This window comes from Schistocerca nitens, chromosome 5 (genome assembly GCF_023898315.1).
Source record: "Schistocerca nitens isolate TAMUIC-IGC-003100 chromosome 5, iqSchNite1.1, whole genome shotgun sequence".
NCBI classification, from domain to species: domain Eukaryota; kingdom Metazoa; phylum Arthropoda; class Insecta; order Orthoptera; family Acrididae; genus Schistocerca; species Schistocerca nitens.
In genome coordinates, this window is record NC_064618.1 from 839,023,849 (window position 1) to 839,045,735 (window position 21,887).

The 21,887-nt window shown below is 44.2% G+C and overlaps 1 long non-coding RNA gene across 1 annotated transcript; it reads left to right on the forward strand.

Annotated features, from left to right (window-relative positions):
* The first annotated feature begins 19,812 nt into the window (after nt 1-19,812).
* LOC126259868 (uncharacterized) lies at nt 19,813-21,298 on the forward strand. Its single transcript, XR_007546572.1, has 3 exons — nt 19,813-19,944; nt 20,089-20,206; nt 21,214-21,298. It is a non-coding gene; the product is annotated as an uncharacterized LOC126259868 (long non-coding RNA).
* The last annotated feature ends 589 nt before the right edge of the window (nt 21,299-21,887 follow it).

A 21,887-nucleotide genomic window follows, 5' to 3' on the forward strand; every position in this document is an offset into this window, starting at 1 on the left:
TAGTTTCGCTTTTGCATTTTCATCAAAACTGATACACATATATTACATTCGATGGTAGAAGACATTAAGCTAAAGTGTGGAACGATACATGTAAGTCACGTCCAGGCGTACAGCTCAACGTACTTTTTTAAGGCCAGCTGGAAAAGTAGCACTGGAAGTATTCCATTACATCATAGCGATATGATCAGAGGGATAAAACTGAATTTGATTCTAAGTGATTGTAGGAATAGTTATCCTCCTTTTCGCACGAAAAGCAGAAAAGAGGGCTTAGGTGGTTTGTTCTGCTTAAGCTAGGCAGCTAATGGGCGCTTCACACCGCGGCTGTTCGGCTGCGTGCAACTCTGACGGAAGGCTGAATGAGGGGCGTGGGATGGCAGGCCGGCAAACGTGTTCCTGTCAAGACTCGCTCCAATCTGGACGTGACGTCATGAGAGCGGTTGTATTACTCTCAAAGGGCAGTCAGCTTTGTACACATTTTTACATGTGGCGTGTGCACCACTGAGCTTATAGCAGAATGCAATACACCAACTTGGAGAGCAGAGTGAGGCGATTCAGCTGATGTACAGGGTGGTCAGAAGCACTATGAAAAGCTTGTAGGGGTGTTGCAGGGTAGGTTGTGCTGAGACATAGCTGTTGACAAAAAAATTCGAGACGTTGCTCCTTTCCCGAGTTAACTAGCATTAAAGTTAGTCAATCAGGCCATTGCACTCACGAATTCAAGCGGCCCACCGGATCCCATAAGTGTCAGTTGTTCTCATAGCGTAGATGATAGCGCATGACAGTGCTCAGCCTTTGGCTCAGGTTCGATCCTTACTACCATCATAAGTCCAAATTTTGTACCGTTCTCTTGTTCGGTTTTAGGAAATGAAACAATCACATGTTTGTCGACATTGTCTCTGGCGGGACAACTGAACTGGTGTGCACATAGGCCTGATTGCCTAACTTCATTATTAGTTAACTCGGATATGGCGCAACGTATCGAAAGTTTTCTTAATTATCACTCGGACAAACCTACCCAGAAACATCCTCACTTGCTTTTCAGACTATTTTCTACAACCGCCCGTTGACTGACAGAGCAAATTAGATATTTAATTGATTGTTGAGCCAAAAAGGAATCTCTAACGAATTTTCGCAGTATGTTTAAGAACAATTTGAGGAATCAGTGTACTATATGAAAGCACTCTTCAAGACGCACCGAGTAAGCTACCTACATTGTCGACAGGATGCAGGGGACACTGTGTAGCGCCAGTCAATCAGAACTCTCCACATTGCTTTCTTATAGCTTCCCACTGCGGTGTCTTACAATCAGAACTCTCTACATTGCTTTCTTATAGCTTCCCACTGCGGTGTCTTACAATCAGAACTCTCCACATTGCTTTCTTATAGCTTCCCACTGCGGTGTCTTACAATCAGAACTCTCCACATTGCTTTCTTATAGCTTCCCACTGCGGTGTCTTACAATCAGAACTCTCCACATTGCTTTCTTATAGCTTCCCACTGCAGTGTCTTACAATCAGAACTCTCCACATTGCTTTCTTATAGCTTCCCACTGCAGTGTCTTACAATCAGAACTCTCCACATTGCTTTCTTATAGCTTCCCACTGCGGTGTCTTACAATCAGAACTCTCCACATTGCTTTCTTATAGCTTCCCACTGCGGTGTCTTACAATCAGAACTCTCCACATTGCTTTCTTATAGCTTCCCACTGCGGTGTCTTACAATCAGAACTCTCCACATTGCTTTCTTATAGCTTCCCACTGCGGTGTCTTACAATCAGAACTCTCCACATTGCTTTCTTATAGCTTCCCACTGCGGTGTCTTACAATCAGAACTCTCCACATTGCTTTCTTATAGCTTCCCACTGCGGTGTCTTACAATCAGAACTCTCCACATTGCTTTCTTATAGCTTCCCACTGCGGTGTCTTACAATCAGAACTCTCCACATTGCTTTCTTATAGCTTCCCACTGCGGTGTCTTACAATCAGAACTCTCCACATTGCTTTCTTATAGCTTCCCACTGCGGTGTCTTACAATCAGAACTCTCCACATTGCTTTCTTATAGCTTCCCACTGCGGTGTCTTATAATCAGAACTCTCCACATTGCTTTCTTATAGCTTCCCACTGCGGTGTCTTACAATCAGAACTCTCCACATTGCTTTCTTATAGCTTCCCACTGCGGTGTCTTACAATCAGAACTCTCCACATTGCTTTCTTATAGCTTCCCACTGCGGTGCCTTACAATCAGAACTCTCCACATTGCTTTCTTATAGCTTCCCACTGCGGTGTCTTACAATCAGAACTCTCCACATTGCTTTCTTATAGCTTCCCACTGCGGTGTCTTACAATCAGAACTCTCCACATTGCTTTCTTATAGCTTCCCACTGCGGTGTCTTCCAATCAGAACTCTCCACATTGCTTTCTTATAGCTTCCCACTGCGGTGTCTTACAATCAGAACTCTCCACATTGCTTTCTTATAGCTTCCCACTGCGGTGTCTTACAATCAGAACTCTCCACATTGCTTTCTTATAGCTTCCCACTGCGGTGTCTTACAATCAGAACTCTCCACATTGCTTTCTTATAGCTTCCCACTGCGGTGTCTTACAATCAGAACTCTCCACATTGCTTTCTTATAGCTTCCCACTGCGGTGTCTTATAATCAGAACTCTCCACATTGCTTTCTTATAGCTTCCCACTGCGGTGTCTTACAATCAGAACTCTCCACATTCCTTTCTTATAGCTTCCCACTGCGGTGTCTTACAATCAGAACTCTCCACATTGCTTTCTTATAGCTTCCCACTGCGGTGTCTTACAATCAGAACTCTCCACATTGCTTTCTTATAGCTTCCCACTGCGGTGTCTTACAATCAGAACTCTCCACATTGCTTTCTTATAGCTTCCCACTGCGGTGTCTTACAATCAGAACTCTCCACATTGCTTTCTTATAGCTTCCCACTGCGGTGTCTTACAATCAGAACTCTCCACATTGCTTTCTTATAGCTTCCCACTGCGGTGTCTTACAATCAGAACTCTCCACATTGCTTTCTTATAGCTTCCCACTGCGGCGTCTTACAATCAGAACTCTCCACATTGCTTTCTTATAGCTTCCCACTGCGGTGTCTTACAATCAGAACTCTCCACATTGCTTTCTTATAGCTTCCCACTGCGGTGTCTTACAATCAGAACTCTCCACATTGCTTTCTTATAGCTTCCCACTGCGGTGTCTTACAATCAGAACCCTCCACATTGCTTTCTTATAGCTTCCCACTGCGGTGTCTTACAATCAGAACTCTCCACATTGCTTTCTTATAGCTTCCCACTGCGGTGTCTTACAATCAGAACTCTCCACATTGCTTTCTTATAGCTTCCCACTGCGGTGTCTTACAATCAGAACTCTCCACATTGCTTTCTTATAGCTTCCCACTGCGGTGTCTTACAATCAGAACTCTCCACATTGCTTTCTTATAGCTTCCCACTGCGGTGTCTTACAATCACAACTCTCCACATTGCTTTCTTATAGCTTCCCACTGCGGTGTCTTACAATCAGAACTCTCCACATTGCTTTCTTATAGCTTCCCACTGCGGTGTCTTACAATCAGAACTCTCCACATTGCTTTCTTATAGCTTCCCACTGCGGCGTCTTACAATCAGAACTCTCCACATTGCTTTCTTATAGCTTCCCACTGCGGTGTCTTACAATCAGAACTCTCCACATTGCTTTCTTATAGCTTCCCACTGCGGTGTCTTACAATCAGAACTCTCCACATTGCTTTCTTATAGCTTCCCACTGCGGTGTCTTACAATCAGAACTCTCCACATTGCTTTCTTATAGCTTCCCACTGCGGTGTCTTATAATCAGAACTCTCCACATTGCTTTCTTATAGCTTCCCACTGCGGTGTCTTACAATCAGAACTCTGCACATTGCTTTCTTATAGCTTCCCACTGCGGTGTCTTACAATCAGAACTCTCCACATTGCTTTCTTATAGCTTCCCACTGCGGTGTCTTACAATCAGAACTCTCCACATTGCTTTCTTATAGCTTCCCACTGCGGTGTCTTACAATCAGAACTCTCCACATTGCTTTCTTATAGCTTCCCACTGCGGTGTCTTACAATCAGAACCCTCCACATTGCTTTCTTATAGCTTCCCACTGCGGTGTCTTACAATCAGAACTCTCCACATTGCTTTCTTATAGCTTCCCACTGCGGTGTCTTACAATCAGAACTCTCCACATTGCTTTCTTATAGCTTCCCACTGCGGTGTCTTACAATCAGAACTCTCCACATTGCTTTCTTATAGCTTCCCACTGCGGTGTCTTACAATCAGAACTCTCCACATTGCTTTCTTATAGCTTCCCACTGCGGTGTCTTACAATCAGAACTCTCCACATTGCTTTCTTATAGCTTCCCACTGCTGTGTCTTACAATCAGAACTCTCCACATTGCTTTCTTATAGCTTCCCACTGCGGCGTCTTACAATCAGAACTCTCCACATTGCTTTCTTATAGCTTCCCACTGCGGTGTCTTACAATCAGAACTCTCCACATTGCTTTCTTATAGCTTCCCACTGCGGTGTCTTACAATCAGAACTCTCCACATTGCTTTCTTATAGCTTCCCACTGCGGTGTCTTACAATCAGAACTCTCCACATTGCTTTCTTATAGCTTCCCACTGCGGTGTCTTACAATCAGAACTCTCCACATTGCTTTCTTATAGCTTCCCACTGCGGTGTCTTATAATCAGAACTCTCCACATTGCTTTCTTATAGCTTCCCACTGCGGTGTCTTACAATCAGAACTCTCCACATTGCTTTCTTATAGCTTCCCACTGCGGTGCCTTACAATCAGAACTCTCCACATTGCTTTCTTATAGCTTCCCACTGCGGCGTCTTACAATCAGAACTCTCCACATTGCTTTCTTATAGCTTCCCACTGCGGTGTCTTACAATCAGAACTCTCCACATTGCTTTCTTATAGCTTCCCACTGCGGTGTCTTACAATCAGAACTCTCCACATTGCTTTCTTATAGCTTCCCACTGCGGTGTCTTACAATCAGAACTCTCCACATTGCTTTCTTATAGCTTCCCACTGCGGTGTCTTACAATCAGAACTCTCCACATTGCTTTCTTATAGCTTCCCACTGCGGTGTCTTACAATCAGAACTCTCCACATTGCTTTCTTATAGCTTCCCACTGCGGTGTCTTACAATCAGAACTCTCCACATTCCTTTCTTATAGCTTCCCACTGCGGTGTCTTATAATCAGAACTCTCCACATTGCTTTCTTATAGCTTCCCACTGCGGTGTCTTACAATCAGAACTCTCCACATTGCTTTCTTATAGCTTCCCACTGCGGTGTCTTACAATCAGAACTCTCCACATTGCTTTCTTATAGCTTCCCACTGCGGTGTCTTACAATCAGAACTCTCCACATTGCTTTCTTATAGTTTCCCACTGCGGTGTCTTATAATCAGAACTCTCCACATTGCTTTCATATAGCTTCCCACTGCGGTGTCTTACAATCAGAACTCTCCACATTGCTTTCTTATAGCTTTCCACTGCGGTGTCTTACAATCAGAACTCTCCACATTGCTTTCTTATAGCTTCCCACTGCGGTGTCTTACAATCAGAACTCTCCACATTGCTTTCTTATAGCTTCCCACTGCGGTGTCTTACAATCAGAACTCTCCACATTGCTTTCTTATAGCTTCCCACTGCGGTTTCTTACAGGAGGCAGGGGCATAGCTGAGGCAGTCCGCAGCTCACGGTCTAGTGCCTAGCGTTGCTACCTCTGGATCACAGGCTCTCAGGTTCGATTCCCGGCCGTGTCGGGGATTTTCTCCGCCCGGGGCACTGGGTGTTTGTGTTGTCCTCATCATCTCATCATCATTCGGGAAATGCCGAGGCTGGGCATGGAAAGATTTGAAACTTGTACGGGCGCTGATGACCACGGTGTTGAGCCCCACAAACCAGGATCGCAGACAAGCATATCATAGCTGAGGCATCCAATGGCCTCCACTGTCTTGTCATCCAGCAATGCTGAGTGAGTACAACATCGGCCGTCCGGTGGGGCGTTGCGAGACGTCCTCTCTCAGTGACGTCTTCAGTCCTAGAGGCCTCCTAGCTACAGCCGCGAGCGTTGTGGCGTGCATCACACCCTCCAGCACTGTCCAGAAGGTGCTAGGCAGACGGCGTACAGACAGTGGCCCACTGCCCTGTGCTGAAGACCTGAAAACTGCTTCTCACAAGGGAACGTCCCCATCGCACCCCCCTCAGATTTAGTTTTAAGTTGGCACAGTGGATAGGCCTTGAAAAACTGAACACAGATCAATCGAGAAAACAGGAAGAAGTTGTGTGGAACTAAGAAAAAAATAAGCAAAATATACAAACTGAGTAGTCCATGCGCAAGATAGGCAACATCAAGGATGTTCTGAGGTCTGGAGCGCCGTGGTCTCGTGGTTAGCGCAAGCAGCTGCGGAGCAAGAAGTCCATGGTTCAAGTCTTCCCTTGCGTGAAAAGTTTACTTTTTTATTTTCGCAAAGTTATGATCTGTCCGTTCGTTCATTGACGTCTCTGTTCATTGTAATAAGTTTAGTGTCTGTGTTTTGCGACCGCACCGCAAAACCGTGCGATTAGTGGACGAAAGGACGTGCCTCTCCAATGGGAACCGAAAACATTTGATCGCAAGGTTACAGGTCAACCGATTCCTCCACAGGAAAACACGTCTGATATATTCTATACGACACTGGTGACGGCATGTGCGTCACGTGACAGCAATATGTTGTCGACCTACCTAACTTGTACACTTGGCGAATGGATAAAAAGATTTTTCTACCTTGCCCGATTTAGGTTTTCTTGTGGATGTGATAATTACTCTCAAAAAAGTGATTAAAACATAAGAGTTGTCACATAAACTGCAACAAATGAATGCAACAGTTTCACAGTCGCACAGTTTTCCCTGTGCTCTGTCAAAACATATGTTTTTAAAGTTTTCAAATTTTTCCGTGTGTAGACCGTCAAATCCTGCATATGTCCAAGCAAATCTGAACATGTACTGGAATTTTGGAGAGCGAAGTTGATTATGTGTGAGTGCCTGAACTTTGATAATTGTCTGAAAATAAAATTTCTTTCACTCGAGGGATGGTTTGAACCATGAACCTCTCGTGCCGCAGCTGCCGACGCTAACCACGGGACCACGGAGATCGTCAGTTCATAGTGTCCTTGTTGTTGCCTATCTTGCACATGGACTACTCAGTTTGTATATTTTGCTTTTTTTTTCATAGTTCCATATAACTTCTTCCTATTTTCTCGATTGATCTGTGTTCAGTTCTTCAAGGCCTATCCACTGTGCCGATTATAACTACATCTGATGGGGGTACGATGGGGAGGTTCCCTTGTCAGGGCTGTCCTGAGCCGATGTGTCGGTTGCTCCAGCTCCCGTTGTTTCAGGTCGGACTGCCCCTTCACAGAGTCGAACTGTAGTCCGTGAATAGCATTACAGATGGTGCTGCCAGCGTCTCAGCCCAATTGTAGTAGAGCTACAACACAAATACTATCGGTTCCAGGATAAAATGACTAGGTATCTATACGCTTTCGTACTGCGTTTGCTTGCGCTTTGCTGTACCCTCCAGCAAGTATGCTAGATGCTTCCACAGTTGCCAGCTGGAAAGGCTTTGGCCTTCGTCTGCTGAGGTACTACAGTGTCAACCGTTCCCATACCTCACTATTGTGGTTTGCCCTACAATATTGCCACGGCTGTGTTGTATTTTGTAAGACATAACACCCTCTCTTTCCTGCAGCTGGTGCTACGACAATCTGCTTCCTACTCTGCACATTTCTAACCAAATATGGTCAGTGCCTTACAATATGTTTATTTACGTACATAATTAGCCAACGATATATGATTGAATCAGATGTTTAATTAAAGTCAGCATAAATGACACAAGACAAATACAGGAACAGCATGGCAGTATGTGTTGGTACATGCAATCGCACGTCATAAGCAACATATAGATTGAAACTTCCTGGTAGATTAAAACTGTGTGCCGGATCGAGACTCGAACTCGGGACCTTTGCCTATCGCGGGCAAGTGTTCTACCATCTGAGCTACCCAAGCACGACTGACGCCCCGTCCTCACAGCTTTACTTCCGCCAGTACCTCGCCTCCTACCTTCCAAACTTTACAGAAGCTCTCCTGCGAACCTAGCAGGACTAGCACTCCTGAAAGGAAGGATATTGCGAAGACATGGCTTAGCCACAGCCTGGGGGATGTTTCGAGAATGAGACTTTCACTCTGCAGCGGAGTATGCAGTGATATGAAGCTTCCTGGCAGATTAAAACTGTGTACCGGATCGAGACTCGAACTCGGGACTTTTGGCTGCCAGGAAGTTTCTTATCAGCGCACACTCCGCTGCGGAGTGAAAATCACATTTTGGGAACATTTAGATTGTAAGTTTTCTATGTTTAATTACAGATTTTAACTACATACTTACAATTTTTCATAGCTTAACATATAATTCAAATTCCATTGGAGATACATAAATTTGGATAGCAGCAGTGGAAAGAGCAGATCATTTGCTACAAGGCTGATGTGCCACACGTATATATTGTAAACGTTCGAGACACAGCTAACAAGAATTGAATACAGTTCTTCTCATCCGTAGAGTGCAGTCACTGTAATTAAGGTTTTGTGTGAAATACTAAAACGCAAAATTTGTTCTTGTATGTAATTTTAATCAGCACTGTAGCACGCAGATACTGAGACACCTAGTTTTAAGATTGCATGTACTCATATGTATCAAAAGTTGTAGTTTAGACTGGTGAAATGACGTACCCGCTGAATGACATAAATTTACTTGAATTCCAGAGTTAGTGGTACTACACTTGTAAAAAGGGCGCTGCCATCTTCGCTTTGGACAGTCAGGCCAACGCACTAGCAGAGGCCGATCTACACCTCTGTATGTGTTAGCTTTGTCTGCACAATTCTATACGCTTATAAAATTTCGCTATGGGAGTTGCAAGAACATAAAATAATTTTCGTGCTATTTCAGTGTGGAATCTGAATACTTTTACTTCTGCCAGCACAGAATAGTTTCGTTAGTGATCGGATAGACTCGTGTTTTTGATGAGTGGAGCTGGTCTCGACTTAGAATAATTCCACAGTAAATTGGGCTTTACATACACTGCTGGCCACCGTAAATGCAACACCAAGAAAGACAAGAGGTAGCACAACAAAATTTATTTTGTAGATAACATGTTGACCAAGTATCAAATGATTACGTTTACAGACGTCTGTGACATGTGGTTCCTGCCAGAATCAGTAGCCAGAGTAGCCGCCATTGTTGGAGATCACCGCTGCCACACGTCTCGGCATTGAGTCAAAGAGACGTTGGATGTGTTCCTGGGGTACAGCAGCCCAAGCAGCTTCCACACGTTGCCAAAGATCATCTGGTGTGGCAGCTGGGGATGTAATCTGGGTCACTCGTTGAGCAACCATGGACCACATGTTTTCTATCGGCGAAAGATCCGGAGAGCGAGCCGGCCAGGGAAGAAATTCAATCTGGTTATTGACGAAGAACCTTTGGACAATTCGTGGTACGTGTGGTCGCGCATTATCCTGTTGAAATATGGCTGTGGACGAGCCCTGAAGGTAAGGAAGGACAACTGGCTCCAGCACCTCGGATATGTAGCGCCGGCTATTTAAAGTACCGGCAATGCGTACTAGAGCCGTGCGAGAGTAATATCCAATACCGCCCCATACCATAATACCCGGTGCAAGACCAGTGTGGCGGTGCATAATGCAGCTGTCCAGCATCCTCTCTCCACGGTGTCTCCACACTCGAATCCGACCATCGTGGTGCTGCAGACAGAAGCGTGCCTCGTCAGTAAAGACAACGTCATTCCATTCTGCTGTCCACATCCGTCTGTCATCACTCCATTGGCGACGGAGACGTCTGTGGTTCTGCGTCAATGGTAGACGAAGCAATGGACGTCTTGCGGACAGACCACTCTGCTGTAAACGGCGTCGAATGGTACGCGCAGACACTGGATGATGCGTTACAGACGCAATGTGCGGTGCTATGGTTCGGGATGTCACTGAGCGATCCGTCACTGCCATGCGCACAATTTGCCTATCAGCACGTGCAGTGGTGCACCGAGGTGAATGCGATCGACCACGTCGGTCCGTCGTACCCTCCTGCATCCAACGGTCACATATCCTCATTACAGTTGTTTGGTTTCGTCCAACACGACTAGCGATTTCTCTGTATGATAATCCACAATCTCGGTAAGCCACTATCCTTCCTCTGTCGAACTCGGATACTTGATCAAAAGATGTTCGCTGCTGTCTACGAGGCATAACTGATCGTCTTGTGAAACAACCACAAGGTAAACACACGTGCCGAACGTACACTCGTCGAAATCGCCAAGCCTTAAATGGCGCTATGAGGTGGCGCCACAGGCGCGCGTGATGTGCGACTGCGCTGAAATTCTAATCAGTTGCATACCTCATCGCTGCAAACCTATGGTGTAAATTTCACTTGATTCGGATGCTTCCTTCAGGGTGTTGCATTTACGGTGGCCAGCAGTGTATTTCTCACTTTCTTGTGTAGTCGTGTATTTCACATTTTCTAAAGATTATGTTACTGAATGGAAACAGCAATCAAATAAGAATGACCTTAGGGATTTACTGAAAAGTGAGAATGATGCAACACATTTTATCTCATCTGAAAGACAATTGCAAATTTGTATCGCACTATTTGGAATGGAATTTTTGTAATTCGAATAATTTCATCGACTGTTAGATGGACTTTTCTGAACATACAATATGTATGGAATGAAAACACCTGTACTTGAAATAATTTACCAGTGTTACCAGACTTATTTAAAATATGTAGTGAATTTTGAACATGGGAGCTCGAGTCATTTTAGATCTGAGCAGCTGCATCAAGTATGTTTTCACGAATCTGCCATTTAGTTTGCTCACGGATTGAAAAACTGTGAATGATTTTGAACTTTGAATTCGTTGGTAGGGAACATTATCTCCATGATCCAACCCGACAAACATTGTATCCTGATATACGTGTCATGGACATTTAACTTAAAATTTTTAATGAGAAAGCAACGTGTATGAACTACCAGACCACACGACACTGGGCCACAGAATATTGTAACAGTATGCCCGCTTCCTTCAGCTGACCCTGAAACGCGTATCGGCTAACAAGCTGCCCCTATGAACATGGAAGGAAATACATGTGTCAGTTCATTGTCTAATAGATATTACAGATGACAGTGACTTACAGACTACATTTCCGTCAATCAGTAGGCGCAGAGGCATATACTATGGGATCAAAAGTATGCAGACAACTGTATGTAATGTGAAATTGACAACTAGACGCCATAAGGGACAAACCCGCCAGTGTAAAAGGACGTGGGGAGCTTTTGTTGTCAGTGGAGAAGCAGTAAGAGCAGGATGATTTGGTTATGGGACCTCGGTGACTTCAAATGTCGACTAGTTATTAGTTATCACTTGAGTAACAAGTCCCTCAGCGATTGTTGGCGACGTGATTGTGAAGTGGATGCATTAAGGAACAACCACAACTAAACCAAGACCGCGCAGATCATACGTAATTACAGACAGGGAATGTCGAGGTTTGCAGAAGGTGACCGCAAAAATCGCATGAAATCACTGAAAGGAATCACTCATGAGTTCCAAAGTCTTACCAGCAGTCTATTTACCACCGTGACTGTCAGCAGAGTGTTATAAGGAAAGGGGTACAATGATGGAGCAGCTCCTTATAAACCACTCATTTCGGTAGTCAATGGTAAGCGGTACCTGAAGTGGTTTAACCAATGATACCACCTGAGCCGTGTGCTGCTCGCGTTGATGCCGTTCATAGCTTGGAATCTTGTAATAGCGATAGTTGCGTCTCGTTTTCTTAGTGTCTTCACTGGCGCCACTACGTTTGTTCATCTTGTCTCTCCGTGAGTGGCAGCAGCAGCGCTTATCGATAGCGCGTACTGTGGTACCATCTTTGGAGCGGCTGCTAGTATTTGCGGGTCGTCGTGTGTCGAGCGAGTGGAGTTGGGACGGAGCAGCAGTGAAGTCCGGACAGACAGTACTGGCCCGACCGCTGGCTACACACATGCACTGTCCGATAGAAGGATGTGGTCGGGAGAGTGCACGACCACGTCAAGGACCGGATTCAGCGAGTTTTTGTTAAATGGACCGTGATATTCGAGTAGGGCAACAACTTTCACCTGTGTGTGTGTGTGTGTGTGTGTGTGTGTGTGTGTGTGTGTGTGTCCGCCCGTCGAAGTGACCTCATGGCAAAAAGTTGTCAGTCGACGATTTATACTGGGATCTTACCCATGCTTGACTTGAGTGGCGAAGACCGTTGGTTGGTCGTTTGGTCGGTCGTCGCAGCGGACGACGTGCATTTGGTCTTCCGACCGCTTCTGGCTTCTCTGCGTTTGTGCAGACTTATAATTCGTCCGTGTTGTTTCACAGTGATGGCTTTTAGTATTTTGACTTGTTGGTGGAATTGTTTTCCTCCATCCTGAGAATCCAGCTCTCACCACTGGACAGTAAATCGAAAAATTTTGAATGATGAATCACGTTATATCATGTGTATCTTGTGGTTTTGAATGAGCAGTTATTTTTATGCTGTCTGCATACTGGATTTAGTGAGGAGTAGTGAACGGACATCAGTTCGATTGGGGCGCAGCAGCGAGCAGGTTCGTGCAATGCGAGAGCAAGCCGGGGCCGCTGGTGCTGTGCTGTCACTGCCGGATCGAAGAGGGGTAGTTGCGAGAGCGACGACTTCGTTGCACACCGAACGCTGGACGTTTGAGTTGAGTGAAGAGTTAACTGCTAATGCTACCTCGACTATTCTGAGATCTCGCCTTTGGTCGGCGGGTTGTTGTTCCCAGGGCCGCTGAACCTGGCGGCAACCAGTGAAGTGTTTCGAGGCCGTGAAATATTACAGCCGTCTTTCTCTATTGGTTATTCATCATTGAATTTAGTATTATTAGTGAAGTGCATCCAGCGGTATGCGGTAACGCCCTAGTTACCTGCCCTGGAGGTTAGCGTACTTTTCCGGCAGTGTACCCTCCCTCGTCGTGTTGATGCTGTCCGGCACGGCGTGTAGCTCGACAGCCTCTTGTATTGTACTGTGCATATTTTTTTTTGGGAGGTCTACCTTGGTGCCGGTCGTGGTGGCCGAGTGGTTCTAGGCGCTTCACTCCGGAACCGCGCGACTGCTACGGTTGCAGGTTCGAATCCTGCCTCGGGCATGGATGTGTGTGATGTCCTTAGTTTAGTTAGGTTTAAGTAGTTCTATGTTCTAGGCGACTGATGACCTCAGATGTTAAGTGCCATAGTGCTCAGAGCCATTTTTTCTACCTTGGTTCTAGTGTTTCCTTCGGCCTGTCTGTCTCTTCGCCCTTGCCTAAAAATATTCCATTGTTGTACTGGTGATCGGACGTTAGGCGGATTGGTTAGTCTGTAGGTCGGCATTGAAGCTGCCCCTAGTTGCCATTCTGTTACGTCAGTACAACTCTGGGCTGCCTGTCTCACCTTACCTTATGTTTGAGTTACCTTCCTAGGCCTACCCTTGGAACACATGCTGAGAACCGCTTGTCCTGATTTCTTAGATTGTGATGTTTGTGATATTTGTAATTTTCTAATTATTGTTGGTGTGGCCTTCAGCCGAGCTATATTTCACTTCTTTCATAATAAGGCCTTCAGGCGTGTTACAGTAAGTTTTTTTTAAAGTAAACTTCTTTTAAGAGCAATGTATTTGTTGAGACGTGTGCTACTTGGAATTGTTTTCCTGACTTCTAATTCAGGCCTTCAGCCGTTTGTTGTTTGAGGTTATTGTTGGTGGCCTTCGGCCCTAAAATTGTGGATTTTTTTTCTGTGATAAGGCCTTCAGCCGTCATACAGTCAATTGTGTCTTTTTTAAGAGATTGTTTTAAAATTTAAATTTCTTTAAATAAAGTTTACGTATTTGTTGTGTAACCAAGAGTAACTGATTACGGCCCTATCCACAATCGTAACTTTATCCTGCCCCATCCTGAGAATCCAGCTCTCACCACTGGACAGTAAATCGGAAACGAATAATTTTGGATGATGAATCACGTTAAATCCTGTGTAAATCCAAAGGAAGGGCTTGGATTTAACGAACGCGTGAAGATGTTAGATGTGTCATGTGTACAGACAATATTGAAGTACAAAGGATGTGGTGTTACAGTATGGGTTTTTTTTTTGTGGTTAGAATGCGGCCCTCTTATTGCTCTCGAGGAAAGCCTAAATGCTTAAGGGTATAACCACGCTTTGCAAGACTGATTACTGCTTATAATAGAGATGCAGTTAGGAGACGATGACTGTATCAGCATAACAACGCACCTTGTCATAATCCAGCATATGTGCAGCAAAGGTCTGTGGATGATAAGATTCCTGAAATAGACTGTGGTCTGATCAGGTCTGATCAGGTCTGATCAGGTCTCGACCTGAATCCAGTGAAATACCTTTGGGACAAATTACAAAGTCAGCTTTAAATCAGATCCAAGCGTCAGACATCACTATCTGCACTGGCTTGGGCAACTGCGGTTCAATGGGTTGCTATTCCTCTACGGTCATGCAATCACCTAATTGATAGTGTCCCCTGCACAGTTCAAGCCATCATAAAGGCGAACGGTGAGGGTATCCCGCGTTAATGTCCATTCATATGAGTCCCAATGCTTTTGATGAGTTAGTGTGCACCCGTTTTAAGGTGAAAATAAAATATAATTAATAATCACCAGGCAGGTTTCCCAGTAAGGCATTCGACCTTGTGGAAAATAGTCCACAACAGCTGCCATGATGCGCTTCACGCAGTGCGTATTACGTATAGACCTGCCACTGTTGTCGCTGGTTCCTCACACAGGCCATAACGGTGCTGGGATTTCTGTCATGTATCCTATTCACAGACGAGGCTACCTTTATAAGGGACAGTTATCGTCAACCTTCGCAACACCAGCCTGTGGGCGACACAGAGTCCCGATCACATCGTGGCAGCGAATCTTTAGTAGTGGTTCAGCCTCAGCGTATGGTTGGGGGATGGGTGGTTACCTCTTCACGGGTGTGTGATCCTTCACGGCGCCTCACAGTCGTTGAGTATCTCCATTGCCTGCAGGTCACTCTGCCTCCACTGTTGGAAGATGTGCCTTTGGCGGAAGGAAGGGTAATATGCTGCAGCCCACAGCCTTCGTAAGCGTGGAGCTAAAACAGCAATACCGACAGAACATTCCCCCTTTCTTGATGTGTTCTCTTTTGTACTTTCAGTCATTGAAACCTACACTGTGAAACATCTGTCATCTCCTCTTTCGACTGGGTACACCTCGCTTCAGGCGCATTTGTGACCAGTTGTCCACATGATATTTTTTCCTTCTCACCTTCTCAGCGATAGTTTAGTTTGTTCCCATTTTGCAAAACTGAGGTGTGGCGCAGCTGGCACCAGTGTTCTCGCACAAGGGAACCTCCCCATTGCACCCCCCCCCCCCCCCCCCCCTCAGATTTAGTTATAAGTTGGCACAGTGGATAGGCCTTGAGAAACTGAACACAGATCACTCGAGAAAACAGGAAGAAGTTGTGTGCAACTATGAAAAAAATAAGCAAAATATACAAACTGAATAGTCCATGGGCAACATAGGCAGCATCAAGGATAGCGTGTGCTCAGGAGCGCCGTGGTCCCGTGGTTAGCGTGAGCAGCTGTAGAACGAGAGGTCCTTGCTTCAAGTCTTCCCTCGAGTGAAAAGTTAAATTTTTTATTTTCAGACAATTACTTTGCGAAGCTGCACAGGTACATAGAGCAGTATTGTTTACGTGGATGTGTGTCAATTATAAAAGTTCAAGCACTCACACATAATCAACTTCGCTCTGCAGAATTCCAGGACATGTTCAGATTTGCTTGGACATTGCAGATTTGACGGTCTACACACGGAAAAATTTGGAAACGTTAAAAACATATGTTTTGACAGAGCACAGGGAAAACTGCGACTGTGAAACTCTTGCATTCGTTTGTTGCAGTTTATGTGACAAACTCTTATGTTTTCATCACTTTTTTGGGAGTGATTATCACATCTACAAGAAAACCTAAATCGGGCAAGGTAGAAGAGTCTTTTTACCGATTCGCCAAGTGTACGAGTTAGGTGGGTGGACAACATATTCCTGTCATGTGACGCACATGCCGTCACCAGTGTCGTGTAGAATATATCAGACGTGTTTTCCTATGGAGGAATCGGTTGACCTATGACCTTGCGATCAAATGTTTTCAGTTCCCATTCGAGAGGCACGTCCTTTCGTCTACTAATCGCACGGTTTTGCGGTGCGGTCGTAAACACAGACACTAAACTTATTACAGTGAACAGAGACATCAATGAACGAATGGACAGATCATAACTTTGCGAAAATAAAAAAAGTAAACTTTTGAGACGAGGTAAGACTTAACCAAGGACCTCTCGTTCCGCAGCTGCTCACGCTAACCACTGGGCCACGGCGCTCCTGGGCTCACATTGTCCTTGATGTTGTCTATCTTGCGCATGGACTACTCAGTTTGTATATTTTGCTTATTTTTTTCATAGTCCCACACAAGTTCTTCCTGTTTTCTCGATTGATCTGTGTTCAGTTTTTCAAGCCCTATCCACTGTGCCAACTTATAACTAAATCTGAGGGGGTTGCAATGGGGAGGTTCCCTTGTTAGAATGGCATCGCTGCCATCGATTATAGGGTCACCGTCTTTGCCTTCCGCGATTCAGGCCGGTGGTAGGGTGGTTAACGGGAGAGAAGAGACAGAGCGGAGTGGCTATTGGCAGGGTCGGAGGTGGCTTGTTGACGTTTACCGTGATGCCTGTGGTACGACGCCTGTACGCTATGGGCAGCGTCACCGAGAGATCCCGGCAGTGACTTGATGGGACCTCGAGTTTGGTATCGTGGTGGTGCGCTGTTGTGTTTTGGGGCTTTTCTGCTGCGAGGGCATGTTTAGGTTCTTGTTACTGGCCATTGAAATTGAGATGTGTCTATAGAGTGACGGAGGAAATGTGTGATGCTCGCCGCTGTTGCATGTGAAAACGCTTCGTCTGCCTTGTGTCTGTGCAGGAAATTATGTGAAGTAAATAGGTGATACCACGGCGACGTCTGGCTCTCACGCGTTGTTGAATATATTTCGGAATTACTGAATGGTGAAGATATCCCACGTGTAAAGCAAATGAAGCCATTGCGCCATACTAAGGTACTGTTTTATTCTGCTTAAATCTGTGTCAGTTATATGTGCATTTACGAGGGCAGTTCAATAAGTAATGCAACACATTTTTTTTCTGAAACAGGGGTTGTTTTATTCAGCATTGAAATACACCAGGTTATTCCCCAATCTTTTAGCTACACAACACTATTTTTCAACGTAATCTCCATTCAATGCTACGGCCTTACGCCACCTTGAAATGAGGGCCTGTATGACTGCACGGTACCATTCCACTGCTCGATGTCGGAGCCAACGTCGTACTGCATCAATAACTTCATCATCCGCGTAGTGCGTCCCACGGATTGCGTCCTTCATTGGGCCAAACATATGGAAATCCGACGGTGCGAGATCGGGGCTGTAGGGTGCATGAGGAAGAACAGTCCACTGAAGTTTTGTGAGCTCCTCTCGGGTGCGAAGACTTGTGTGAGGTCTTGCGTTGTCATGAAGAAGGAGAAGTTCGTTCTGATTTTTGTGCCTACGAACACGCTGAAGTCGTTTCTTCAATTTCTGAAGAGTAGCACAATACACTTCAGAGTTGATCGTTTGACCATGGGGAAGGACATCGAACAGAATAACCCCTTCAGCGTCCCAGAAGACTGTAACCATGACTTTACCGGCTGAGGGTATGGCTTTAAACTTTTTCTTGGTAGGGGAGTGGGTGTGGCGCCACTCCATTGATTGCCGTTTTGTTTCAGGTTCGAAGTGATGAACCCATGTTTCATCGCCTGTAACAATCTTTGACAAGAAATTGTTACCCTCAGCCACATGACGAGCAAGCAATTCCGCACAGATGGTTCTCCTTTGCTCTTTATGGTGTTCGGTTAGACAACGAGGGACCCAGCGGGAACAAACCTTTGAATATCCCAACTGGTGAACAATTGTGACAGCACTACCAACAGAGATGTCAAGTTGAGCACTGAGTTGTTTGATGGTGATCCGTCGATCATCTCGAACGAGTGTGTTCGCACGCTCCGCCATTGCAGGAGTCACAGCTGTGCACGGCCGGCCCGCACGCGGGAGATCAGACAGTCTTGCTTGACCTTGCGGCGATGATGACACACGCTTTGCCCAACGACTCACCGTGCTTTTGTCCACTGCCAGATCACCGTAGACATTCTGCAAGCGCCTATGAATATCTGAGATGCCCTGGTTTTCCGCCAAAAGAAACTCGATCACTGCCCGTTGTTTGCAACGCACATCCGTTACAGACGCCATTTTAACAGCTCCGTACAGCGCTGCCACCTGTCGGAAGTCAATGAAACTATACGAAACGAAGCGGGAATGTTTGAAAATATTCCACAAGAAATTTCCGGTTTTTTCAACCAAAATTGGCCGAGAAAAAAATGTGTTGCCTTACTTATTGAACTGCCCTCGTATATGCCCTTCTTTAGTTGCAGAAGTTATAGAAGTGTTATAAAATAAATAAAATAAAATATAATAAAATAAAATATTTCAATTATTCACTATTTGTGATGTATATGATTGTGATTGGTTGTAATTGATATTTCCTTATCTGGAACGTGGACGTTTAATTATTCGGAATCAGACGCTTGACAATGGCTATTTGGTAAAGGCAATGTTACTCGTAGTTGACCGTGAAATAAAACTGAAATAATCGGACTTCGTAATTAAATCGTTTCCAAAGACTGCTGCGGTAGGTACGGACTCATAATCTAATCTCAATATTACAATGATTTGCCAGCCATGCCAATACGTCGTACAGAGGTGATTGTCTACTGAACATAAAAAAGTTACATAGTTAGTTAAATCAGATATATTCAATGAAATTGCCTACAGTTCATAATCCTACTTACTTTTACAAATACAAATTCTTTTCAGAATCGAGTGCCTAGTGTGGTTGCAACTCGCAGTATTCTTCTATAGCATGAAAATATGGCGGTGTGCCAGACAATAAAATAAAATACGTGCTTCTCGCACCACTTCTACCAGAGCTCTCCTTCTTAATCAAACATAAGAGTAACGTAATTATGCTTTTGTTTTATCAGCGACACAGCGCTGCAGTTGTGTGCCATAGGCTTTATTTATTTGTCACTGATTATTTATTTAATTAATATTTCGCGTTTCCGCGGAAACTCACGCTCGGCATGCAATTGTGCCTTTATATTGCCCCCTGAATTGCGAGGCGAAAGGACACACCTGCAGGCGAGCAATTCACCTAAAGGCACAAGAAAATCTAAGTTATCTACAACTATTTACATGACTTACATTACACACATTATACACATTATGTACAACATTTGAATGACGCGGGTGCGCCGTAAAAGCTCTTATGTTGGCAGATAGAGTGCGCGCATGCGCAGAAGCGTCTGTGTGACTCCGGCACTGCCGTTATATTGTACAGTTAGATCACGCGGCACAGTATTGCAGTTCATATTGTTCGTGTGCGCGCGTTTCTAAATAGTTGCACAAAGAAAATATTCAAGCAAGATTTCATATGAAGACTACATTCTATGACAGGTAACTTAGTTTTAAATTTACAATATTTGTTATAACACAATACAACTTAGATTGTTGAATGTTTCTTAGTTACATAGTATTGTTTTGAAATACTTCAAAGAAAAATGTCCGTATGTTTCAGGTGCGTTGACCTATACACATCGTGACGTTATTTCAGTTCATATTCACCTGCTGCACAATAATTTTTTACAGGTTAGTGTCGTTGTGGTAAAGTTTTTTGATCACAGTAACATCGTTGTATAACAACGTGATTAATACATAAGCGTGTCCATTTCCCATTTCCATTATAGTCGTTGTGCTACAGTTCGTTGTGACAAAAAGCATGGTTTATTACAGATCTGACGTGACCCGTCGAGTAATTGGTCCACGTGCAGTTCGTTTTTTACATTCCGTGGAAGCTTGGTTGCAGAACCTCGGACGGCACATAGCTGGCGTCGATCCTTGGACAGTCCAGGTAAGAGTGTCCGTCACATTTCGAGAACATTTCATTCCCTGAAGTTCCAACCAAAATGCTTCCACCCGTCATGTTGTTTTCTGGACAGGCACTTTGTGTCCATTTAATCCAGTTAACATCTTGAAGTTAGGTACTGTAGTAATGTCACTAGACGATGCACGAATTATGCACTTCACATTTTCAGTTTTTTTTTTTTTTGCTCAATATAGCTCACCTAAATGTTCGTAGTTATTAATCAAAGAAATGGTTCATCGCGTTTACATAGGTACGATGCATAATGAATGGCATTAACCGTTTCTTTCACATAGGTTTCTGCGTGGTTGCAGAGTTAGTAATGTTCGTTAATGTCCGTGAACAGTGGTTCGCTATGCAATGTCTTTTTGGCACTCGTTTTGTTCCAATTTTTTACATAGTAACAGTTACATTATACATCATTGAAAGAAAAATAAACATGAGTAATCGTACATATACACGTCACATATTTTCTTAGCATAAACATAATTCAGTTGCACATAAACATGTTTACATCATCATTACATAGCTATGGGTTATTACATTGTGTCACATTTGATTACATGAATTGCAGATATTGACGTCCTCTTTATCGGTTTTGCTGCAATTTTATCGATGTTTATTTTATGATGTCATCTGAAATTAAGATTGGTTAGACACAACATTCATTACATCAGTAGGCAAGACCAGGCATTTTCACTACTCAATAAATATTCAAAATAATAAGAGACGGAAAACTGTTCGATTCCTCGCGTTTTGTGCGTGTGTGTATAGTGTCTGTGTGGCCTTGACTACTGATAGATGCTTTTGGTGTTGAGAGATGTGCGTCTAATCTATTTTTCGAAGTAAAAGATCGCTTCACAGATGACGTCTGTCGGTTCGTCAGGTGTCATACCAAGTCAGTGGTACCTACAGTAACAAATGTTTCGTGAAAAATTAATATATCATTCACTGCTACGTAAACATAAATTTTATTTTAATATTCCGTCTTCCAGGTGGTGGCGCGCGCTGAAAGAAGAGTTCTTCTGCCTTCAACTGCGTCACTGGAACCGCTGAAATGAAAATTTCTATACTACTTATTATCTGTGTTGTAGCAACAGAGTTTTTCGAGTTGCTTAGCAATGTTTTGATGGGTATGACTTTGACATTATTCCGCATGAAATGCTCTAAGATCTCGGTGTGCGTATAGCACAATAATTTTGTTAGTTCTACGATGTTGTAACAGATACGCACCAGGATGCGGTATGTTAATAATTATATAAGGTCCTTCATATAGCAGACGCCACTTAGCGTTGCGTCGTTTTAGTGCTACAGATTTATGATGAGTACGAAGTAGTACAAGCATTCCTACCTCGAATTTTTGTTTTCTTTTTATTGTGTTTCTGTGATGTTTGTTTCGTATCTGTGCGTGATGTGTCAGCGTAGTCAAAACTTCTTTTATTTTCTGTTCTGGTGTGATTTCCTTGTCTGACAACTTAGGTAATGGTTCTATCCACTGATCGTTCTGTTTGCAATTGAACATGATCTCGTTAGGTGTGTAATTTGTATCGTAAATATTTAAGTTGTTGTGTACGTCTTCGAAAAGACTTAGGTAGGACACCCAATTAGTATGTTTTGATGAAATATAGGTCCTCATGAATCGGTTTAATTCTCGGAAAAGTCTCTCAGT